This window comes from Staurois parvus, unplaced genomic scaffold, assembly GCF_062004578.1.
Source record: "Staurois parvus isolate SC_StPar_1 unplaced genomic scaffold, SC_StPar_1.0 ptg000264l, whole genome shotgun sequence".
NCBI classification, from domain to species: Eukaryota; Metazoa; Chordata; class Amphibia; order Anura; family Ranidae; genus Staurois; species Staurois parvus.
The window spans coordinates 13,347,706-13,373,768 of NW_028318060.1; the positions used below are offsets into that span (position 1 = coordinate 13,347,706).

At 41.7% G+C, this 26,063-nt stretch overlaps 1 protein-coding gene across 2 annotated transcripts in view; it reads left to right on the forward strand.

Annotated features, from left to right (window-relative positions):
• Positions 1–26,063, forward strand: part of MEI4 (meiotic double-stranded break formation protein 4) — a 243,919-nt gene that overhangs the window by 81,572 nt on the left and 136,284 nt on the right. The gene's annotated exons all lie outside the window — the stretch shown is intronic.

A 26,063-nucleotide genomic window follows, 5' to 3' on the forward strand; every position in this document is an offset into this window, starting at 1 on the left:
AGTCATGGTTTTTAACCGTTTCTCGTCTGCCCTATAGCAGATATACTTCTGCAGGGCTGCAGGCATATACATACGTATATACAGTGGGGAAAAAAAGTATTTAGTCAGCCACCAATTGTGCAAGTTCTCCCACTTAAAAAGATGAGAGAGGCCTGTAATTGGCATCATAGGTAGACCTCAACTATGAGAGACAAAATGAGAAAAAAAATTCAGACAATCACATTGGCTGATTTGGAAAGAATTTATTTGCAAATTATGGTGGAAAATAAGTATTTGGTCAATGTGAAAAGTTCATCTCAATACTTTGTTATATATCCTTTGTTGGCAATGACAGAGGTCAAATGTTTCCTGTAAGTCTTCACAAGGTTGGCACACACAGTTGCTGGTATGTTGGCCCATTCCTCCATGCAGATCTCCTCTAGAGCAGTGATGTTTTGGGGCTGTCGCTGGGCAACACGGACTTTCAACTCCCTCCAAAGGTTGTCTATGGGGTTGAGATCTGGAGACTGGCTAGGCCACTCCAGGACCTTGAAATGCTTCTTATGAAGCCACTCCTTCGTTGCCCAGGTGGTATGTTTGGGATCATTGTCATGTTGGAAGACCCAGCCATGTTTCATCTTCAATGCCCTTGCTGATGGAAGGAGGTTTGCACTCAAAATCTCACGATACATGGCCCCATTCATTCTGTCCTGTACATGGATCCATCGTCCTGGTCCCTTTGTGGAGAAACAGCCCCAAAGCATGATGTTGCCACCCCCATGCTTCACAGTAGGTATGGTGTTCTTTGGATGCAACTCAGTATTCTCTCTCCTCCAAACACGACGAGTTGTGTTTCTTCCAAATAGTTCTATTTTGGTTTCATCTGACCATATGACATTCTCCCAATCCTCTTCTGGATCATCCAAATGCTCTCTAGAAAACTTCAGACGGGCTCAGACATGTACTTTCTTAAGCAGGGGGACACGTCTGGCACTGTAGGATCTGAGTCCCTGGCGGCGTAGTGTGGTACTGATGGTAGCCTTTATTACGTTGGTCCCAGCTCTCTGCAGGTCATTCACTAGGTCCCCCCGTGTGGTCCTGGGATTTTTGCTCATCGTTCTTGTGATCATTTTGTCCCCACGGGGTGAGATCTTGAGTGGAGCTCCAGATCGAGGGAAATTATCAGTGGTCTTGTATGTCTTCCATTTTCTAATTATTGATGACACAGTTGATTTGTTCACACCAAGCTGCTTGCCTATTGCAGATTCAGTCTTCCCAGCCTGGTGCAGGTCTACAATTTTGTTTCTGGTGTCCTTCGACAGCTCTTTGGTCTTCACCATAGTGGAGTTTGGAGTGTGACTGTTTGAGGTTGTGGACAGGTGTCTTTTATACTGATAACAAGTTCAAACAGGTGCCATTGATACAGGTAATGAGTGCAGGACAGAGGAGCCTCTTAAAGAAGAAGGTACAGGTCTGTGAAAGCCAGAAATCTTGCTTGTTTGTAGGTGACCAAATACTTATTTTCCACCATAATTTGCAAATAAATTCTTTTCAAATCAGCCAATGTGATTGTCTGGATTTTTTTTCTAACTTTGTCTCTCATAGTTGAGGTCTACCTATGATGTCAATTACAGGCCTCTCTCATCTTTTTAAGTGGGAGAACTTGCACAATTGGTGGCTGACTAAATACTTTTTTGCCCCACTGTATATGTGATTTTGCATTTGCGGGTAGGGGGTGCACGTGAGCCACATGCGCGCCCTACCCATGCTGCCATTCACGGCTGCGGCTGTCAATCACTGGGTCCTGGCGGGTGATTACTCACCGGCACCCAGTGATTTCTGACGATCTCCAACAGGGAGGAGAACTGTTTTGTTTACTAACAGTTCTCCTCCCTGTCAGAACGGGCACACTGCTTTGGATGGCTGCACACAGCACAGCCATCCAAAGCAGTGTGCTTACAGTGAAGCACACGGACACAGCCCCCTAGTAAAACACTCCCTGCACACAGTTAACCCTTTGATTGCCCCTCATGTTAACCCCTTCCTGCCCAGTGCCATCAGTACAGTATCAGTGCTGTTTTTTTTAGCAATGATCACTGTATTGCTGTCACTGGGGATGTCAGTGACATCAAGTCAGTTCCCTCCCAGTGTCAGAATGCCCACCACAGTCCTGCTATAAGTCGCTAATTGACACCATTACTAGTAAAATTTAAAAAAAAACAAATTCCAGTATGCTAACCATTTAACTTACATGTATTGGGATTTTTTTCAGCAAAGACATGTAGAAGAATACATTTTGGCCTAAATTTATGACAAAATTTGATCTTTTAAATTTTATTTACTGGACATGTTTAATAGCAAAAAGTCAAAAATATTGTTTTTTTCTCAAAATTGTCCATTTTTTTTTTTTGTATTAACAATTTTTATTGGTTTTCAAATAAGTAAATTATAAACAGAACAGAGAGCAACATCGATGGCATAACTACATATAATCATGTCCAATAGAATCATACAAAGTCATACAAAATCAGTGCACAAACAATCAGGGTCTTAGATTCGAGTCGGCAAAGAGGAAATGAAGGAATCCCACGGGAGCCAAATCAACTCAAATACAGCAGACAGACAATTATGTAAAGCAGTCAAATACTCCATCCGTCTTACTTCAGCAATAAGTTTGTACAAAGTCAGCAGTGTGGGGGGAGTAGAAGATAACCAACCCATAGGAATACTTCTCCTGGCCGCGGTCAACACGTGAGCAGCAAGTTTTCTGGCTGGATTAGATAGACCCGGGAATGGCAAGCCCAGCAAAAAATGCAGAGGGTCAAAAGGGAGCGAGGCATGCAGCATTGATTGCAACAAGGAACGGACATCCTCCCAAAAAGGAACAATAGATTTACAAGTCCAAAAAATATGATAGAGAGAACCTGAATCCTTACCACAGCGCCAGCAGACAGGGGAAGCACTCGGGTTGAAAGCATGAAGAACCTCAGGTGTTTTGTACCATAACATCATAATCTTATAAATGTTTTCCTTAAAAACCACACAAAGAAGATTTAGATGCATTTACCCAAATATTCTTCCACGTCAGTAAATCAATATCACGTTGTACAAACTGGGACCACCTACGCATGTAAAGGTGAGTTTCATTAGATAAAGGGGATGCAGCCATAAGAATTTTATAAGTATTGGAGATAATACCCCTTTGGTGGGGGCTTTGCATACATAAACGTTCGAAGGGTGTAGGCTTCCCCAGGATCAATGAGGGTGATAGAGAAAAAATGGCGTATTTGGAAATATATATATAGGTGATGAGGAGGTAAAGAAGCTTTTTTCTGGAGATCCGGGAATGAATGTAATTTACGAGTCACCGGATGTACCAAGTGACGCAATTGAAAAAGGTTAGATACCACCCAAAGAGACATCCGAGATATGGCCATATTGTCTGGCAAGTTAGGGTTGTAGAGGATATTTGTCAAAGGGGAGCATTCAGAGGCTAGAGTAAATTGAGTCTTACATTTCTGCCATACCGTCAATGAAAATTGCATGGGACCAAGGAATAGATGGCGGAAGGAAGAGATATCCACTGCCGCGGTGGACCAAAGAAGGGAACATGGATGAACTGGGGACAGTTGTAAAGATTCAATCTCAGTCCATGTGCTGGGAGGGTGTTGCGTGGACCATGACAGAAGAAAAACTAAGGTGAGTTGCATAATAATACTTGATTATATCCGGCGCTCCCAAACCTCCCCTAGAACGCGGAGAAAGCAGAACAGAACGTGCAATCCTGTGCCGCATATTGTGCCAGATAAAGTGTAGGAAAGATTTCTGAAGCGAGTGAAGCTTGGACATGGGAACGGGAACGGGGAGAGTTGCAAACAAGTACAAGAGTTTGGGTAACACGGTCATTTTTAGAACGTTAATGCGACCAAGAAAAGAGATGGGCAAGGCATCCCAACGTTTCAGAGAGCGAGAGATTGCTATAAACAAAGGGGGGAAATTGGCCTCGTATATGGATTGGTAAGAGAGAGAAATATTAGTACCTAAATATTTTAAAGAGTGTGTGCACCACCGGTAGGGAAAGGCTTCCTGAAGCGAGGACAAAACGATAGGAGGGATATATATTGGGAGTGCCTCAGTTTTGGACGTATTGACTTTGTAACCTGAAATAGCCCCAAATTGTTTCAAGGACTTATGCAAAATCGGTAAAGAAGTATGGGGACTCGTAAGCGTGAGAAGAATGTCATCTGCAAATAACGATAATTTGTACTCATGGGAATGTGACTGTATCCCGCGAATATCCGGGTTTGACCTAATAGCGATGGCTAGAGGTTCCAGACAAAGAATAAACAGTAAAGGAGAGAGTGGGCAGCCCTGACGCGTTCTGTTTGACATCTGAAAGGGAGGCGAGAGAAAAGAAGCTAATCTGACCTGTGAAAGGGGGAATGAATAGAGGGCCTTCAAAGCTGCTACAAATGGACCCTTGAAACCAAATCTCTCCAAGACCATGAACATATAAGGCCAGCTTAAACGGTCGAAAGCTTTTTGAGCGTCCAAGCTTAATAACACTGTAGGGGTAGAGGACCTGTTAACCAGATCAACCAGATCAATAGTTCTCCTAGTGTTATCTGCGGCATGTCTGGCAGGTACAAAGCCCACTTGATCCCTATGTATGATCTTGGAGATGATTCCGGACAATCGGTTAGCTAAAATTTTGGTAAAAATCTTATAATCGGAATTGAGTAGGGCAATGGGGCGGTAGTTGTCCACGATAGAATGGTCCTTATCGGGTTTAGGGATGACCGAGATATATGCACGGGAAAATTCAGACTGAGGTATAATTCCCTTAAAAAGATCGTGATATAGAGAGAGGAGATGCGGTGCCAGAATACCAATAAATGTTTTATAGTAGGAGTAGGGCAGTCCGTCCGGTCCCGGAGCTTTACGAGAAGGGAGAAGTTTGATTGTGTCCAGTAATTCCTCTAGGGTAATGTCAGCATTAAGGGTGGCAGTGTCCGAAGGTGAAATACTCGGGAGTGACAATGTATCAAAAAATTATCAAATAATGACTGTGTGAGGGGTGGGTGCAGGTCCGGAGTTAAACAGTTATACAATTTCCCGTAAAATGAGCCAAAAAGAGTTGCCAAAGCCCGAGGATCGTAAGTGGGGCTTCCATCTGGCTGTATTAGTAAGTCAGGCATCGTGGAAGGGGACTGAGCTTTGAGACGATTGACTAACTGTCAGGAATCAAGGAATGACCAGAAAGGTGTGGACTGACACAGGGAAACACAGGTTTCAGGTATAGTATAATACAGGTTATTATTAGCCACCCAGATATATATAAATATAAACGCACAGTGCGCAAACCAACCTTCCACTAATCTTAGGAGGTGCAGGAACACAGGCGTAGTCAGGGCTGGAGAGGTGGAATGGTCAGGCCGGCCGTAGGGTTCTGTAATGACTGCCTGGTGGTACCTCTAGCGGTCCTCAGGGCAGGATTCCCCAGGGCGCGGAGTCTAAGTCCCAGTCTGCTATTCACCAGGGCCCCTGATGGTGGGGATGGACTTGGAGCAGACAGGAACCAGGTCGCGGCCCCTGAGTACACCTGCTAGTGATAGAGGGATCCGCCAGAGGTATGTGCAGGTACGGCTGGATCCGTGCAGGATGGATGGATGGCAGAGTAGTGAGCGTGGTCAGACGGGCCAAGTCAGCAACGTGCGGGCAGCAAGGTATCAAAGGAGCAGGCAGAGAATGGTCAAGGTCACAAGCCGGGTTCAGTAACTCACGGACAGCGCAGTACAGAGGATCAGGCAGAAGGATGGTCAGGGATGAGCCAGTAGTCAGAACAGGAGACGGTCAACAGGAATCAGAATCAGGCAGGGTCGGCAACAAGGTATCTTCTCACAGGAACTAGGAACAGGATACAGGGGCTCATGGGGAGACATACACCAAGGCACAGAGCACAGGCCTGGTCATGCCTTATATACACCTTTCTGTAATCAGCCCCAGGTTTGGCTGATTGTGAGCTTCTGGCTGCTAAGAGCACCCGCTGGTCAGCTCTGGTACTGCAGCCCACACGGCAGGAGAGTCCCACCACCAGTGCTGAGAGCACCCGCTGGTCAGCTCTGGTACTGCAGCCCACACGGCAGGAGAGTCCCACCAGCAGTGCTGAGAGCACCCGCTGGTCAGCTCTGGTACTGCAGCCCACACGGCAGGAGAGTCCCACCACCAGTGCTGAATCCATTCCTGACACTAACATACGATGGGGCTTATTGGAAAATTCATTTCTGCTTGACCCAAAGGAGGGATTGAGCAGTCCTACTGGAGTCAAGAGCTTTAACCTGATCCCGTAGAGAAATTACCCTCTGGAACCCAGGAATAGATGGCTTAGCCAATAACCGACCTTCCGCCCAAGATAGCTGTTGTATGAGGGAAGCCCTAGCACTCGCCGAGGACTTTTTTAAACGAGAACCCATAGAAATACAGAGCCCTCGAAAAACCGCCTTGTGAGCCTCCCATAGAGTTGAGGAGGAGTTTACGGAACCAACATTATGGGTGAAATAAGTATCAAGTCCCTGTGATAATTCATCTCTAAGATGGTCTGTGGAAAGAAAGGTCTCATTAAGGCGCCAATGACAAGGTTTGGATATAAGAGGGGGGAAAAAAAGGTTTAAAGTCAAAGAGGCATGGTCGGACCAAGTAATGGGATTAATATCAGAAGATACCAGAAGTGGAAGCAATGGAGCAGAAATGAAAAAATGGTCTAGGCGAGAATAACTACGGTGAGGGGTAGAGTAAAATGTGAACTGTTTATGGAGAGGATGTTTAATCCGCCATGCGTCAAAGAGATGATGCTCCCTAATTAATCTACGAAAGGATTTTGAAGAGGAGCATTTCCGCTTCGAGGGAGAGGACTCAAAAAGAACCTTCCTGTCTTTATGGGGGGAAAGAATCAGCTTAAAATCTCCCCCAACTATCACCTGCGAAGTGGAAAAGGAATCCAGTTCGGCGAGTGTTTGGGATAGAAATTGCAATTGGCCTGTGTTGGGGGCGTATAAATTCATCGGAACTATGGGAGTCTCACCAAACATACACTCCAGAAGAATGAAACGACCCTGTCGGTCAACTTTGGAGGAAACAACCCGAAGGGAGCAATGTGACCCAATCAAAATTGCCGCTCCGGCCTTCCCAGAAGGATCAAAAGCCGAGTAGGCACGGGGAAAAAATCTCGAGGCAAAACGAAAGGAGCCTGTAGATTTGAAATGGGTCTCTTGGACAAAAATGATATCTGCTCCTGAGGATCGAAATTCCTTCAAAGCCATCCACCTTTTTTGAATAGAATTGAGGCCCTTAACATTGTATGACAGAAACCTCAAAGCCATTATAGAATAACAGTGGCTGGGCTACATGTATTAGCATGACAAATGGAAAATAACCATCGATGTAGTAGAAAGAAAAAAAACAGAAAACATAACACAACAGAAAAAAATACACAATGAAGAGCAGGTATCCGCAAGGATATAAACTTGGGAACGTCAACTAAGCCCAAGTCGTCTAGGCCATTGGCTAGACAGTATCGAGGGCAGCACGACATCCGACACTTCCGGGAGGACGTCAAACCCGGCCAGAGAAAACAAGAACAAAATAAAATGCACCCAGCAAGGCTATGGCCGAACAAAACACCCGATTCGGCACAAAAGGTCACCCCTGAAAATCATCAGGCAGGAGGGTCGCTTGATCGGGGAGGGCGTGGACGTTGCGGTGTGCGTCTCCTCCGACCTCCGCGGACTGGTGTCCATATCTTGGAAGGGGTGGCAGAAGGGCGGGATGGAGTAGGCGGCGGCGAGGACATATCATCAGGTAGAGGTGGAAGTCCCAACTGCTTAAGGAAAGAATCCGCCTCTTGAAGATCACGGAGGACAACATGGGTGTTGTCCCTAACAACCACCAGCTTAAAGGGGAACCCCCAACGATACAGGACACGATGATGTTGAAGATGTGTGGTGATCGGCTTAAAAGCCCGTCGCTTAGCAAGAGTAATCGGAGAAAGATCACAGAAGAGTTGGAGTTTATCACCTTTAAACCCCAAAGAAGATTTGTGGCGGGCTGCTGATAGTAAGGCTTCTTTACTTTGAAAGTAGTGGAAGCGGATTATAACGTCACGTGGACTGGTTCCCTCAATCGGTTTAGGGCCCAGAGAGCGATGGGCCCTATCCATCCGCCAATCCGCCTCTGGGACCATGGGGGCAGTAGCGATGAAGAAGGACAGTAGATGGCGGTGCAATTGAGCATCGGCAACAGATTTGGACAAACCACGTATACGGATATTTTGGCGCCGTTCCCTGTTTTCCAGGTCCTCTTGCTGGAGCTGCATTTGGGACATGGAATGTTTCAGATAGGCATTATCTTCCTCCAAAACGTGAACGTATTGCACCAAATCATCAAACTTACTTTCCAGCTTATCCGTGCGGTCCCCAATCTGGGCTATTTCCCCTCTGAGCTCATTAGCCAATTTTCCCACTTCAGCGGCTATAGAGGCGGTAATGTTTCGTAAAAAAATTTGCAGCTTGTCGTCTAACGCGGAGATTGTGAGCAGAGGAGACGGCTTTGTCTGCTGAAGATTCAGACCAGGGGCTGGGAGACCCCCTGGAGTAGGGTTGTCCATAGCCTCTCCTGCTGTCAATTGGGGGTCATGATCCCACATGTGTGGAAGGAACGGAGCAGAGGTTTGCAGCTGTGCTGGAATTATACAGGGTGCAGTACCCTCCGCGGCCGCTAGAGGTCCGGGATCGATCCTCGGACCTCTATTCTCACTAGAGGCCGGGGATTGCGGCCTATATAGGAAGCGCCGCAGAGGCGAGGACCGCGGGTCCTGAGGCTGCGGGGAGGGGGGCTTCCAGCGCCCTATCTTCCCCATAGAAGCCTCTCCCTGGTGCTGGGCCGGGTGCTTGGTTAAACGTGACTCACCCGAGGCAGAAGATCAGCTGTAATGCGGTGCGGGTGAGTCACTCCTGGCCGGGGATGAGCGGAGCTCAGCAGAACACGTCTGCCATCATCCCTGGCCGCGCATGCGCCCCCCATTTTTTTTTTTTATAGTGCAAAAAATAAAAAACGCACAGGCGATTAAATACCACCAAAAGAAAACTCAATGTGTGGGAAAAATAGACATAAATTTAATTTGGGTGCAGCATTGCATGACCACGCAATTGTCTGTTAAAACAATGCAGCGCTGTAGCGCAAAAAATGGCCTAGTCAGGAAGGGTGGATAAATCCTCAGGAGGACAAGTGGTTAAATTAAAAACATCTGTTTTCATCAGTTTTTCATTGGAGATCTCGCCCAGTCATCGTAGCCGCTCAGGAGAGGGCCGCCTCACACTACACATCTGTGCAATGCAGGGGAAAGCCCTCTCAATTGGACAGAAATAGCGAAAGGCAGAGAAAACATCTGTTCTGCCCTGCCAAGAGTCACCCCTGGATATGATGGCTACCGCATTAAGACAGCACCATCTTGGGGATAAATACGTGTATAACACCATCCAAAAATATCCAAGAAAAATAAAACCATCAAGGCCAAACATTTATATATAGATTTAAATAGGATACAGTACAAACTAAGATCAAATCAACGGCAGTGCTCTGTTCATCAAAATATCAACCAACCAAAATTAAAGCAATCAAAATGTCCAATATTTAATGATTAAACTGTGTCCATAGAAGTGACACCTTCCACTCTCATGCAAGGCTTACTGGAAGGATTGCAACCCCTGCTAAGAGTGGTCAAACCGCGTTCATTTTTGACAGTTGCGCATGCGTGGTAGTGTGTGTGCATGGCACCACACACTACCACGCATGTGCAACTGTCTGGTGGCCATATTGGAAAGTGGAAGTATTCCGTGGCGTTTTTTCTTTATGCTGATTTAAATGACTGTAAGTGCAATACTGTTTTATAAATTCCCTTGTACAGACGGATTTACACCATGTCTAGCATCTCTTCATTACACGGTATCTTCTGCATGTTTGGGTCCTATCGATTTATATTCGAATGTTTTGGAGCCATCACCAAGTAAAGAGGCACTTTTAAGGACATTTCTTTGCCTATCTTGAGCCTGTTTTGAAGGATAACCATACACTGCTTATGATGTCCTCTATAATATATTAAAAAGCACAGTTTGACCATTTCTAGCAGGGGTCACAATCCTTCTGGTAAGCCTTACATAAGAGTGGATGGTGTCTCTTAAGCTATCTCTGAAAGTTTCCTGTTTCCATCAGGGCATGCGGGACTTATCATTTTCACTAATATTATAATACATTCTATTTACACAGTTTAATCATTATATATTAGACATTTTGATTGCTTTAATTTTGGTTGGTTTATATTTTGATGAACAGAGCACTGCACTTGTTGTTGTACACTTTTTGAATGCCTGGTATCAGGGTATGGTGTTCAGCTGCTATTTTTCAGTTTTCTTTTTTCCAAGAGTGGACTTTGGCACGTATAGGATCAAATCCTACTCACTACCTTGAATACAAGCTGGTGGCATAAATGAATGAAATTCACATATTACTTGACAAATACAGGGTGTTTTTGAGTTTTTCCTGAAGGTAAAGTGATTAGCATCGTTAAAGTGCCACTGATTATTCTTTTTGTCTATTCACTAATATTTTATGTAAAAGTGAAGGGCAACAATACCATCTTGTAATAACTTTATACTTTCGTTCCTATGCTGCGCTCGCTACAGAATGTTTATGGATTAAGATGTATGATTTTTGAACTCCTTGCTCCATGAAAATAATACACATAATTTACTTTAAAAGAAATAAAACTGAGAAAAATCCTAAATTTTATTAGGATTCTCTTGTGGTGTCTCTCTCTTACATTTGTGAATATTTCTTCTCTCCATTGCATCTGCTAAATAGTGCAGCAGCACAGAGAGTGCTATTGTGATGAGCAAATAGGCAGTATGTCACACTGCTTCCATATGCAGCCAAAAACGTGCAGGTTACAGAGTATTTCTTTTTTTAGTTTTGTTTAATTTATTTTTATATATACAGAAAATTTGTAGTCCTACTTGCACTACACTCAGAATAGATGTACACATTTTTTTTTTAATAAATATTTATTGATTTTCAACAAAATTCATTTTACAATCATGTTCTCCGATTAAAAAAGAAAATGAAACAATATTATTTTACTACAATAATCTCCCTAAATTATCTCTATTGCCCCCCATCTCCCATCTACCCTCCTCTCCCAACCCCCCCCCCCCCTTCCCCTCCTCCCATCCAACCACTCTGCGTTTTCCCACCTCCTCCCTAAAAAAAGCAATCAGAGTATCTCTAATAGGATGTTATATCTTCATATATTTCACTTTAAATTCTTCCCATTTTTTCCATTTTACACAATATATCCCCATCTTATCTATATGCATATAGTAAAGTTTCTCCATCTCACAAATCTGATTTATTCTAACTACCCAATCCTCTTCCATCAGCACTTCCTTTTTTCCCCAAAACCTGGGTATCAGACCCTTCGCTGCACTTAAAAAGTGCCATATACCCGAATCCTTTTACAATTTCACTGGTAACTCAGAGTCATGGAAAAGACAAACCTCTGGGTCTAATCTGATATTGATTTCAGTAATCCTCCCCACTAAGTGAACTATTTTCTTACAAAATGTTTGTATTTTTGAGCACTCCCACCATATATGATACAACGTGCCTATCTCTCCACAACCCCTCCAACACAATGGTGAAATCACCCCATTCCTTTTATGTTCAATTTTCGGTGTAATGTGCCATCTTATCAAACACTTTTAATTTATTTCCACCTCTCGCATACTTATATTTTCATGAATTAATCTATATATTTTCTTCTGCTTTCCCTCATCTATTTCCACCCCCAAATCTCTTTCCCATTTCCCTATATACATCGGTTTTGTACTGGTGTCTAAATCAGTGAAAATCTTATATATTTTAGCAATTCCATGTTTCCCATCTCCCCGTGATTCTTTTTTTTTTTTTTTTTTTAAGAGAAATTATTATTGGCATTTTACAAGGTTTGTACAACTATGACAAATCAAATATGACACCAATGTAACATCGACATGACATAAAAAAAATGGTGAGTAGAATAATGGTGATTGGGCGTGTGGCAAGAGATGAGACAATAACATGTGTGTAGAGGGAAGAGCTAATAAGCTAGAGAGCAGAGTTAGATGATGAGGATGTATACAGGTGTCAGTCGTTAACCATCAGTAAAGAATCAAAGAAGAGAAAAAAAAAAGGGAGGGGTGATGAGATACGAAGAGTTAGGAAATGGAGATGTAGATGTTGTCCAGGGACCAGTTAAGGCCATAGAGAGGCGGTAAAAAAAAAGGATAACAAAAAGGAGAGAAGGGACAAAGATAGACGAGATGTGATAAGAGAAGAGAAGGAAGTCGGTGTCCTCGGGTTCCATCAAAGGTAAATTGGAATGAGGGATAAACCTTATTCCAGTTGCTTAGTGTGGGATTCTGAAACTAGCGAGAGCCTAGTGTATATACAAGGAAGTTGACCAAATGGTCAAAATGTACAAGAAGTAAAAGATAAAGGCAAAGCATAATAAAGCAGAGAAGGAGCAAATATGGTAAAAATAAATCCACATATCAGCATAGTTATCGACCCCACATGTGAACAATCATGTTTGCCATGGCCCCTATGACTCAAGACTCATAGGAAAGTATTTGTTCAGTTGCAGACATGGATCCTGAGATGTAAGATTCCCATTTACCCAGATATCAGGTCTCTTTTGAAGAGGTTGGGGAAGAAATTAGATCAAGTCTGTCAAGACGCAAAAGAGAGTTGAGCTCTTGTTTGATGTCTAATAGATTAGGGGGACAGTTGGAGGTCCATTTTCGGAGAATAGCCCATCTAGCTATGAGTAGGCATGTGGATATCCATGGTTTATTATTTCTGAAGGAGGATGATTGAGAAGAGAAGAGACCAATGGCAGGTTGATCCATGTATCTGAAAAGGAGAGGTAGCGGGTGAAAGGGGAGTTGAAAGGCAGTGATGATTAGTACAAATTTGACTACCTGCTTCCAGAATGCAGAGATATGAAGGCAGCTCCAAAATCTATGATGTAGAGAACGTTTTTGCTTTCCACAGAGTGGGCAGGTAGACAGAGCCTGGTCATTTCTTGAGTATTGACAGGGCATGTAGGCACGGTGTAGGATCTTGAATTGCTGTTCACGCCAGAATTCATTGTGGTTGAAGGCACATGTGGAGTTGAAGCCCGCTAGTAAGTGTTCAGCTGTAAATGTATTGTCAAATTCTTTGATCCAGGATTTTACAGCAGTGTATGACTCGAAGGGTTTGGCATACAATAGGTTCAAGGGTCTGTACACATTTGATATTGTATATTTTCGAGAGTTTGCTAGGACATCCAGAAACGTGGTACAAAATCTATTTGCTTTGATAGGTGCAACTGTATTAACATAGTTCCTCACTTGAAGAATATAGAAGAAGTGGTGTGATGGTAATCCATAGGTTTGCTGAATGTCAGTGAGAGATTTTCGGGAACCCATAGAGGTGTCATATAAGTGTTTTACCAAAGTTAAATTTTGATTAGACCAGGTTACATAAGCATCATAGGATTGCGAAGGAGAGAAGGAGGGGTTATGATGAATAGGTAGAAAGCGAGACAGCCACGGAGAGATAACCAGTTTACGCCTGACTTCCCTCCATGTAATAAGAGTGTCGCGGATGAGTGAATTGCATTTTAGGTGAGACGGGAGAGAGTCGACATTGGAGTGTAATAAGGCTGTGAGATCGAAAGGATGTGCTATTGCAGATTCAATGTGGTAGTTGGAAAATTTGGAGGAGTGACTGAGCCAGTCTAGACCTACACGTAGCAAGCAGGAGAGATTGTAAGCACGTACGTTCAGGAGACAAGAGCCTCCTTCACTTTGCGGTAAAAATAATTTGGCGAGTGCGATACGGGGACGCTTGGCTCTCCATAAAAATCTAGAAAGTGCTCGATTTAACTTATTTATGTCACTGTGTTTGAGAAGAAGTGGTATGGTTTGGAGTGGGCAGAGAAGTTTTGGGAAGCTTACCATCTTGAATAAATGTGATCTGCCCAAAGAGAAAGTGGTCATTCCTTCCACATCTCCAGTTCCTCAATGATTTTAACTATTGTTGATGTATAATTAAGAATGTATAAAGAAGAAGCTAATTTTCCTATTTTTATGCCTAGATAGGTGATATGTTTATGAGTGATTTTAAAGATCGAATTTTGAGTCCATGACGGGGGCATGATTGATGTAATGGGAGCACCTCACTTTTTGAAAAATTTATTCGGAGACCTGAGCACAGGTGGAAGGAGGAGAAAATATACTGTATGTATGTCAAGTCCAGAGATGGGTTAGAGGTAAAAATTAAAATATCATCTGCGAATAAGGCAAGTCTCAACTCCTCTTGACCAATTATGATGCCATGGAGTTCAGAGTGAAACAACAGATAGCGTGCTAAAGGTTCTAAGGCCAAGTTAAAGAGTAAAGGGGACAGAGAACAACCCTGCCTAGTGCCCTTGTGTAGCCGAATCGGGATGGATGTGAGGCCCGCTGCTACCACTTGAGCTGTTGGTGACGAATACATGGCTTGGACCAAATGCATAAAATGGCCCTCAAATCCAAATTTCCATAGTGCTAAGAAAAGCCATTCAAAATTAACGTTATCAAATGCCTTTTCGGCATCTAGGGAAACAATTGCAGCATCTTGGGAAGAGTCACCCGAGGCCTGGTTCAGAACCAATATCACTTTAAGAATATTAGATGCCGCCGAACATCCCTGTACAAACCCCGCTTGCGAGGGATGGATGAGAGTGGGCAGTATGTTTGCAAGGCGTGAAGCGATAATCTTGGACAGGAGTTTTGCGTCTAGGTTTAGTAGGGATATTGGCAGATATGATCCCGGGTCCGACGGATCTTTGTCTTTTTTGGCAATCAATTTTATGTGGACCTGGAAACCAGAGGGTAAATAATCCCCCCCCCCCCTGAATTGATTGAAATACTAATTGTAAGGTGGGAGAAAGGGTTTTGGTCATAAGTTTGTAAAATTCGGCTGTGTAACCATCAGGCCCAGGGGCCTTACCATTTGAGAGAGCTGTAATGGCTAGGGAAATGTCCGATTGCGTGATGGGAGCGTTTAGAGTTTGGAGTGCATTTGGGTCAAGACAAGGCAATGAGATTTTATCCAGGAAGGAGGTGGCCCTATTGGTGTCTATAGGTTCCGAGCCGTAGAGATTTTGGTAGAATTTTTCTAATATAAAAATAATGTCTGAGGGGTCACTTTTTAACTTTCCCTGCGTGTCTTTCAAAGATGTAAAGAGGGTAGGTGTGAATGGTTTTTTGCAAAGACGTGCTAGAAGCTTGCCTGGCTTATTGCCAAATTTGTGAAATTGCAGGTCACTATAGGATTGTCGTGTAGCTTCCTGAGCTGCTGCCCATGTATCAAAGCGTTGTTTTGCCTCTGACCACGCCTTCCTATGTTCATACGAGTTGAGACTTGCTAAATCTTGCTGTGCCCGTCTTAGACTAGCACTTGCTTCTGTGTAATTTCGAAGTAGGTTTTTCTTATAGGTAGAAGTAAATGCAATGATTCTGCCTCGCAACACAGCCTTGCCCGTCTCCCAGAAGAGATTTGGGTTATCTTGGTGCTCTGCGTTAGTTTCAAACTCGCTCCAGGCGGTATTTAACACCTGGAGCAGGTCCTGATTATTTGCTAAGTCGGAGGGGAAATGTCATGTAGTCGAGTGTTGATGAGGTTGTGTTAGCTCCACTGCTAAATAGATCGAGGAGTGATCGGAAATTGCTATGTTTTGTATGTTAGAGTCCTTAACGTTGTTTAATAAGATGGAATTAACAAAGAAGTAATCAATTCTGGTCAAAGTATGATGAATGGGAGACAAGAAGGTAAACTGTCTTCCTTCTGGATGGTTCAAATGCCATACGTCTGTGAGTTTTAATGCCTCTGTAAAGTTGTTCAGTATCGTGTGCGCTGGGGGGGGGTTAGGGGGAGATATAGGATTGGAGGTGGAAGATTTTAACTTATCTTCCTGTGTATTCATACACATGTTGAAGTCTCCTCCCAACACGAGTGGAAGATGCAAAAAATTCGCTATTCTCGAGGACAGATCTTGAAAAAAAGGTTTGGGAGAAGAGTTCGGGGCATATATGTTGGCCAGTACCATAGATGAGGAGCCCATTTTGACATGAACAGCAACATATCGTCCCTCATCGTCTGTAGCTAGGGTTATAATGAGTGAGACGCTTATGTATGAGAATACCTCTGTGTGAGGGCGATCCCAACACCTGACCCACCCACAATTTCTTTAAGCGCAAAAAGTCTGATTGTGTCAAGTGTGTTTCTTGAAGAAAGGCAATGTCTGTTTTCAGTCTCTTAAGATGGCGAAGAATGGCCATATGTTTGTGAGGTGATCTCAGGCCCTTAACGTTCCACGATACTATACAAGTCATTTAGCTGAGTGGATGAGAGTGTTCAACAGAGAAGTGGAAGCGACGCTATGTGGTAGCAACTCTCTTAAGTTTTCTTTGTATGTCCTGATCTCTCCGTGCGTTAATGAAGAAAGAGGCTTTGGAGGGTCCCCAAGTACACGAAAGTAAAAAGAAGAGGGAAGAAAGAGGAATAGAAGGAGGGAAAAAATACACTTATCAGTGTGACCCAACAGGGGTCCATCAAAAAAATACTACAATCAACAAATTGTCTAGGCATTAAGGACTTCACATTATTCCGCATGTTTACTCCTTTCTTTGCCTGTGTTACCGGAAGTGATGGTGCGTAAATATTGCACAGGGAGCTTACATAGATCAATGCAGTAACAATAACTCCATGGAGGATCGAATGGAGGAGGTTCAGGGGGCACTCCTGTGGTTACCAGGTAAGTCCCCCGGCACAGGGGACTGCCTTTATATGCCGAGGTTTCCGGAGCTGCGGGATCCCTTCCTTAGTTCATGCGGCGCCGGATCCGGAAGTTTCTCTCTCCCCGTGATTCTAACAGCCTCTCAAATGGATTCCAGTCCTTTCAAGTTCTCAAAGGTTTTGGGAGTTTCCCAACAAAGTGTTTCAATTGGTGATATCGCCACTCATCTATCCTAGTGAAAATGTCTCCTTTTTTCTTTTCCAACTCCTTAAATGAACCCAATTCCCCCCCAACCATTATATCTCTTAATTGCGCATCCTCCTTTATAATCCATTTTCCTGTGATACCCTCCCTACCTGGGGCGAAAAACTCTGTGTTCCTTAATGGCATTAACAGTGAATTAAATACCCACCCCTTCTGTCTGTGCAATATATTCCAAACTCTTAAAACATTTAAAGTGTACACACTTGTGTTAGAATCCAATCCCCTATCTTGTGCAGGCACCCATATAATCCTACTTAGATTCGTTCCACTCAGTGTATTTTCGATTTTGATCCAGCTTTTCCCTTGATTGTGCGTCCAATCAAAAATTCTTGCCATTGTTACAGATTTATAATATCTCTTAAAATCTGGTACTCCCAACCCCCCCCCCTCTTTATTTCTACTCAACGTTTCATAACATATTCTAGGTTTTTCATTCCTCCATATATATCTTGTTATCATTTTTTTTTAGTTCTTTAAAATATGCCTCTGGAAGTTTGATTGGGACCATTTGAAATTTATATAAGACTTTGGGCACAATTATCATTTTTATCAGATTTATGTGTCCTATCCAAGACGGGTTTCCTCCCCCTAATCTCTTTAATTCCTCTTTAATCTCGTTTAATAGGGACATATAATTTAATTTATACAAACACTTATATGAAGCAGAAAGTTTTACCCCTAGGTACTTTAATTCTTTTTCTCTCCATACGAAGGGAAATTCTTCTTGTATCTTTTCTTTTTCACTGTTTGTGAGATTTATACTTAAGATCTCAGTTTTTGTTGGGTTAATTTTTAAATTTGATAACTCCCCATATTCCTTCAATATTTTCATCAAGTTTGGGAGTGTTATCCTAGGATTTCCCACATTGAACATCAAATCATCCGCATAGGCCGCTACTTTATGTTCTCTATCTCCTATCTGTATTCCCTTTATATCTATGTTCTTCCTTATTGTAGACAGCAAAGGCTCCAGAGATAAAACATACAACAATGGGGACAGTGGACAGTCCTGTCTTGTTCCATTTGACATCCCGAAAAACTCTGACCTTTCTCCATTTCCAATCCACTCTCTCATGCTAACTCCCAGCCCTAGCGCTTCCAAAGTGTCCATCATAAATCCCCAGTTCTATAGCTTGAACACTGGGAGGCATCCTTATCTTCCTTATGAATTAAAAAGACATTAGCCTGTAGGGATTCTCGCCTCATTTCCATCTCACCCCCCAGGGCATTCTATTTCATCTACCACTTCGGATCAAGTCCTCCACGCACCTATTTTAGGATCACATTAGATCCTCACGTGGGCTTCTCATACCTTGGGACATTCATTTTATTCATTATTAGTCACCATTAGTGACATGTGACTTTGCTTTTATATCCATTGATTTATCATATATCCACTTTGTTACTTGATTTCTAGTGCTGCACTTACTTTGTTTATGTCATTTTGAAGGTGTTGTTTGAGAGCTATATGCTCTCTTGCTTTTTAAATCTAAAACTTGTAGAAATGGTGTACAGAAAAGTACATGTTGATCATGTCAGAAATCCACCAACATATTCTCCTTATGCAATAAAAATGGGGCCGAACTAGAGAACCCCCCCCCCATTTTTATTGCATAAGGAGAATATGTTTTCTAGCCCAATAGAAAAGAACTAGACAGGACTGATACACTGCTTGGGGCTTATATGCAGCAGAGGTACCGTGTTCTCACCTCACAATGGGAAATTATGAGTTTGGTGGATTTCTGACATGATCAACAGGTACTTTTCTGTACACCATTTCTAAAGAGGTAAAACATGGGAAAATGTGCGTGTACTACATATGCTTTTTTTTATCTTCCCTGACATACACTTTAAATAGTGTGCTACCGACAAACTCTTTTTGAAAGTGCTAGTAGTGTGCAATGATGGCAAGCAGATTTTTTTTAAACATACATACATATACAGAGACATTCTCAATGGGAGGATGACCATTGGATGTTCTGTGACAGAGGTATTTATATAGTGTACAGTATAAAGCGCATACAAGATTCAGGAAAATATAATACAACAGATTGTTAAAAGTGGTAGCCACACTTTGCATAACAATAAGTCAGTACAAGATAAACAACATAACCTATGACATGTTATCAAATGTAAATGGCAACAAAACAGTTCACATTACTCTGTAAATTACCACAAGAAGCATTGGTGAACCACTGATTAATGCAGGTCTATTTTATATACTTTGATAACACCAATATAAATTAAATAACTCAAGTGCTTACTAAGGTGAATAAAAAACAAAAAATACACATATATATATATAAATATAAATACTGTAGCCGCTAGTGCACACAACCCATGTGCTGCAAATAATAAGAATAAAGGTGAAGAAAAATGCTGCGCTACATAACAAAATAAATAAATAAAAATTGCACAATACCTATGAATTAAAAAAAATTTAAAAATAAGAAATTAAATACGAAAACCAAGAATCACCCAAACCAAAACAAAGAATAATAATTATCGTATCCCCTTGATGAAGTTACTCGACTAGTGACAAAACGCATTGGGAGGAGTGTATGGATGACGTCACAACGTTTCCATTCATTGGGACAGCAGTTGTAGTATTTGTGAAACCGGCATTTTAGCAGGCAATTGCATTTACAGAGAAGGGCCTGTGCTTTGCCTTGCAATACATTCCATATGGTGACAGTCTTTTGAGCTCATACAGGACTCTGCTGTTCAGATGATACTACCATCTTGTGCTTAATCGGTATATTGCCGAGTGTTCATCATAGGTGGTGCAGATATGCACCTCCAGAACGTAAGTGCATTTCATATGTTTTATTGCTTAATAAAAGTTTAAAAGGATAAAGCACTATGTTGAGTTCTTTTTAATGAGGAATACGGATGACACTAAGACGTTTATAAGGAGGAAGCATACTTTGGAGACTTAATTTAACAAGCTGATCTTCTGAGTCCAATTGGGGCCAAAAGTGCAGTTAGACCAGGGCTTGAAAAAGCCGCTCGCCAAATGCGAGGAGAAATTCTCGAGCGGCGAGCACAGATGAGGGAGCGGCTGTGCTCCAAGCCTCATTGTGAAGCCGAGTTCCGGTTTCCCAGTTCCGGTTTCCGGCTTCTTCGGCACCGCCACTGAGAGGACAGGTGCAGGAGAGGTCCGCTCTCCTCCGCTGAGAGGAGACACCCTCTCCACCGCCGTGGGGGACTCAAGGAGTAAGTACTGTATACATGTCATATCACTATAATGAAGTACAGGGGAGCTGAGATATACATTACCCAGTAATGTATATCCCAGCTCCCCTGTACTCCATTATAGTGATATGACATGTACTGTATACAGTAATGATTACTGTATACATATCATATCACTATAATGAAGTACAGGGGAGCTGGGATATACATACTGTATACATGTCATATCACCATAATGGAGTACAGGGGAGCTGGGATATACATTACTGAGTCCTGGGTGCCATTTTCTTGTAGTTCACAGACAGAAAAACACTCACAATATGCAATCACAGTGGATCACAATCAAGGAGCCATTTTTCAAGAGTTTCAACTCACCGCTTCTTTTAGAAACACTAGAAGCAAAAGAAGTGACCTTAGTACATCTATTGCCTTCTAATTGGCAGATCATGCAACAATTGCACGGAAAAAAACCTTTAAGGCCTGCAAAAATTAAATCTCCTGGGGGGGGGGGGATAACCTCTCATTTCTCTGGCAGAAAATCTTAAAGACAGGGTCATTTTGCAGGATGCTTCAATAATTAGTAAAAATGTTTCTAATTTTAAAGTGTTGAGCTTAAAAGTTGGCAATGAACGGACAAGTCACTCGAGACACAGAATTGACTCTATGGGGTTTATTTACTAATGCTGGAGAGTCCAAAATCAGACTCCCTTCTGCATAGAAACCAATCAGCTTCCAGGTTTCATTGCCAAAGCTTCAATGAACAAGCTGAGGTTAGAAGCTGATTGGTTTCTATGCAGAAGGGAGTCTGATTTTGGACTCTCCAGCTTTAGTAAATAAACCCTATGTGTAATAAGCAAAGACTCCCTTTCCAATTCAGCCACCTGTTTAATGGTATTATCCAAAGTACTGGCTGCATATCATTTTTCAAAGAATCTATCCCTCAAAATATCTGCTTGTGAATAGAAATCTTGCAGATTCTGGCAGTTTCGTCTTATTCTAATAAATTGACCCTTAGGGATGTTTTTTAGCCAGAGAGGATGGTGGCAACTGTCTGTGGGAATAAAGCTGTTTCTATCTGTGGGTTTAAAATAAGATTGTCACTATATTAGTACCATCATTCATAAGTATTAAATCAAGAAAATTAATCTCCCTCTGGCTGTATGAGTGAGTTAAATTAATGTTGAGTTAATTATTGTTCAGGGTACTGATAAAATTATTCAGTGACTCATCATCCACTTTCCTTAAAAAGAGGACATCATCGATGTATCTATAATAAAACATTAATTTGGACCAATCTCTTGAATAGATTAAATCCTGCTCCCATCAGGCCTTGAAGAGGTTGGCCAAACTGGGAGCAAATATAGCTCCCATGGCAACACCTCTTATTTGTAAGTAGCACGTCTTATTAAACCAAAAACAATTATGAGACATAGTGAAGTCTTAATAGATTGAGTATAAAGGATTTACATGTATTACTAATTTAATCTGTATTTACGAATTTAATCTGCAGCATTGAGATAACATGCTGCTGCCTCCATCACATCAACATGTTTGATGTTACTGTACAAAGAGGCAACATCAGCTGTTACCAAAAATGTGACAGGGGTGATAGAAATATTACCGATGTCCCGCAAGACCTGCTTAGTGTCTTTAACCTTCCTGGCTGTAATCCCGAGTGTGACTCGGGGTTAATTTCAGTACCAAAAGCGGTAACCTCGAGCAACACTCGAGATTACACTGCAGCAATCCTTCGGCCCTTACTTTGTCCCACGATCTCGCGAGGTCCTCCCGCTGTGTTCCCCGGCCATGTCTGCTGGCCGATGCCGGCATCCATCTTCTGGGTTCCGTTCTCTGCAAGCGTCGGGAAATACGGGGGGCAGAACCGGTGGGAAATTAATAAAAATTACAAATTTTACATACACACAATACACTGTAATCTGTTAGTATTACATTACTGTATCAAACCATTTCACCTACATTTTATCCCTAGTGCTTTGTCCAGTGCCCTGCCTGCACTTTTACTGTTCTTTCTGCCTGGAAAATGAGAACAATTCTGCGACTCAGCTCAGCGATGTGCGAACTTGGTGCTCTATTTCAAATTTCAGTGTTTTGGCTTGATTACATTAATGAAGTAAATGTATTATATTATTTGTAATTATTTATTATAATTTATGATTTCATGTTTTAAACTTTATCATACCCGGATGTTTACTAGACTCTTGTTTGGACAGATTTAAGTGAGTTATTCCTAAGAATTACAGGCCTACAATATAAAACAACAAATTTCCATGCCAAAAAAAATGTACCGTTTTGAAATTCAAAAATATTGATTAGTTAGATTGCCAGGGAGGTTAAGGAAAGATGGAGTTTCCATAACCAAGGGCTGTAAAAAAAATCAATATATTCACCTGCCCGCGAAAGTAAGGAACCAATCCTACTAATAATGGGACGTCTAGGAGCATGGACTGGATCCTTATGGATTTTTGGTAGGCAGTACAGTATGGGTAATCGTGGAGCTGATGGACACAAAAAGACCCTCTCTTTTTTAGTAATGACACCATCTTTGTAACCAGTTTAAATAAGCCTTTTTAATTCTTTCTTAAAAGCCAACATAGGATCTTTAGGTAAAATTTGGTATGTACATATATCATCCAAAATCTTGTAGGTCTCAGTCACGTAATCTGTTTTATCCATAATCACAACACCTCCTCCCTTATCCGCTGGTTGAATGACCAGATCTTTATTATCCAAAAGGCTACAAATGCCCTTGGAAACAACATCTGACTGTTTAGCATGTTTTACTCTTAGTGTATCAAGATCTCTAAGCACCATATTTTTAATTATGGCAATATGTGGATTGTTACCAGCTGGGGGGTTAAAGAGAGAGGCATTCCTTAGATTAGAATTTTTATTACTACTAGAATTTGAAGAATTCTTAACTACCGGGTTCTGTAAAAAATACTTTTTCAAAGAGATGTTCCTTGTAAATTTATGAATGTCAATGTATGTTTAGACTTTGTTCAATTTAGCTTAAGGGGCATATTTTATGCCTTTAACAAATTTACCTCTTCAGGTGATAGGGTAATTTTACTCAAATTAAATATGCCGTTGCTAGTTATGTTCATCTTCTTTTTGGGTCTATTGACCCTTTTTCCTCCTCTTGAGCCTCTTCTTGATACAAAATTATTTTCCTGGTGTGGCCTGGTCCTAAAACATTCTTACTATAAGGGTTATGATAGTGATTCACATTCTGTTGTGATGTATTATTACGATTCAAAGGGGGACCTTTGGATTAGGGATAATAATTATAGGAATTTCTGTCATTATAGCCATATGGGTGAGGGACGTCCCTGTAACCCTCGTTGCCTCCTCTATATGGGGCTTGATGAAAATTGGGTCTATATCCAGGGTTGGAATTTCCTCTGGAGGTGGCAACTACCTCCTGGTTCTGACCCTGAGAGGGACCCTCTTTACCAGTTTTACTGTTCCTATATTGTTCGCTATAATGTGGGGGTGTGTAGGAGATATTGTCTGTCGGCATTCTACCTCTATTATTTCCCTTAAGGGTATGATATTGACGTTTCCCCTTCTGAAAATTGTCGTTTCTAGGATAAGGTAGGGATCTCATGTCCCTCATACCTTCATACCTATTTCATCATTCTGTATCTCTCTTAAGAGTTTGAAACCTGTCATAAGTAGGTATTGTGTATTCATTTTCGTCGATAGAAGTAACACTATCCAAAGTGTCCCTTCTCGGGTTAAACCTCTGAGGATGGTATCCTTTAGAGTCATAACTAAAAAGTCTTCTGTGTCTAGGTCTAGATAAAAATGGCGGTCTTTCACCACCAAATCTGACACCCTGATGTTTAGGTTCAACTGTGTCAGGTTTAGTGCCAATTGGTTCTTGCCATTTAAATACTCTCTCCTCTTTGTAATCTCTTACATCTCATGAGTATTTTTTCTTTTTCTTGAACCTTTGTTCGATCTCGGTGTTTTCTGAGATCTGTTTCAATCTATCCAATTCCAGCTTGTATTTATCTTTGCCTGTGTAGGGCAAAATATTTTCTCTAGGTTTATTAATTTCAATGTCTAAACACATTAATTTCTTTTTCTTACGCATAATCAAAAATTTCAATAGATCAAGGCCTGCATTACTAAAAATTTGATACCATTCATTATCATTGTTATGGTCATCTCTTTCTGGAGGTTTCTCCCACCGTAATGAGCATGGGACCATTTCCTCCTTGATGTATTTTTCCAGGAAAGAGATGTCCCACAAGATTCTAATCTCAGAAGTAGTTACATTTTGGAGATGTATAAACATGCCATGTAAACTATCAACCTCCTCATCTTGTGAAAAAACATAATCCACAATAGCAGGTCGTTTAGACCTCATTTCAAATACATCCATGTTATTGTATAACTGCAGCTCAGCCTGATGTCACACAAAAATGAATATAAATACAGGTATGTGGCAAGCACTTATAAGGAAACTTCAAAGCAACTAGCACAAGAGATAGTGACAGCAAATCTCACAATAGCATATATATATAAATATATATAGTGCAGCGCTAAAAAATTGTATAAATATGAAGTCATTTTAGTGTAAATTAAATAAAATATCTCTCAGTGAGACATAGGTGAAAAATTCATAACATATACTGTAGCTCAGGGAAGCAATGAACAAATGAAATCCATCAAGTATATGTCAATATGACAAACGAACAGTCCATTAGCTGAACAAATAATGTGTCAGTGGCACTAAAAGACACAGCAGCAAAATTATCCATATCCTTACCTCCAACGAAAGTCTGAGCAAGCCAAAAAGGGAGGGAGTGGGGCAAACATATAATATTGATCTGTAACATCAGGAACCCTGGACACAGGCAGGAGCATTCACACCCATCCCCTCCCCTTTCCTGCTGCACACCAATAACAGAAATGTTGCTGAAATAGATTACCCTGATGCCACCTGAGCCAAGAACTATATTATTAAAGCTAGAAAGAAAATGTGGATACATTCTTTTAACTGAAATTGGGGAACTCTTTCCCAGTGATAACCCCCAAAAGCATACCTCCCAACTTTCTGAGATGGGAATGAGAGACACCTATAAGCAAAAGTGTGTATTCATTGGACACATGCCCCCTTACAAGGAAAATGAATACACAAAAAATTATTGGTTAAACCCAAAGTGCTTTTTTGCATCTACTATTCCTTTATATTGGCTTTTGAAATGTACAAATACAATTTAGAAATTGGATGAATAGTTTAACACTGTAAAACACTATTGAAAGAAAAATAGTGAAATTTATACAACTATATAGATTAGACCAATATGAGGGACAAATGAGGAGGGCAGAGGGACTTTGTTTCAAATGAGAGACAGTCCCTCAAAATCAGGGACAGTTGGGAGCTACGCCTAAAAGTGGGGAGGTCTGATCACCCTTGCATAGTATCGTCTGTAGGTTCACGCAGAGTTCATGAGAATGGAATAGAAGATGATGCCTTCAAAATTTAATTACCCCCCCCCCTCCAAATCCTATATATATTTCTATTATTATTTTTTTCAAAGTAAGAGAGCCAGCCTTGTTAAAAAAAATGTCCCTGCCTCCCCCAGGTCTGTGCCTGTTTGATGCAGCATAAGATCTCGCAAACTTTGGTGCCTGCTCTACAGTGTTGCTTTCAGACTCATTACAATGAAAGGCC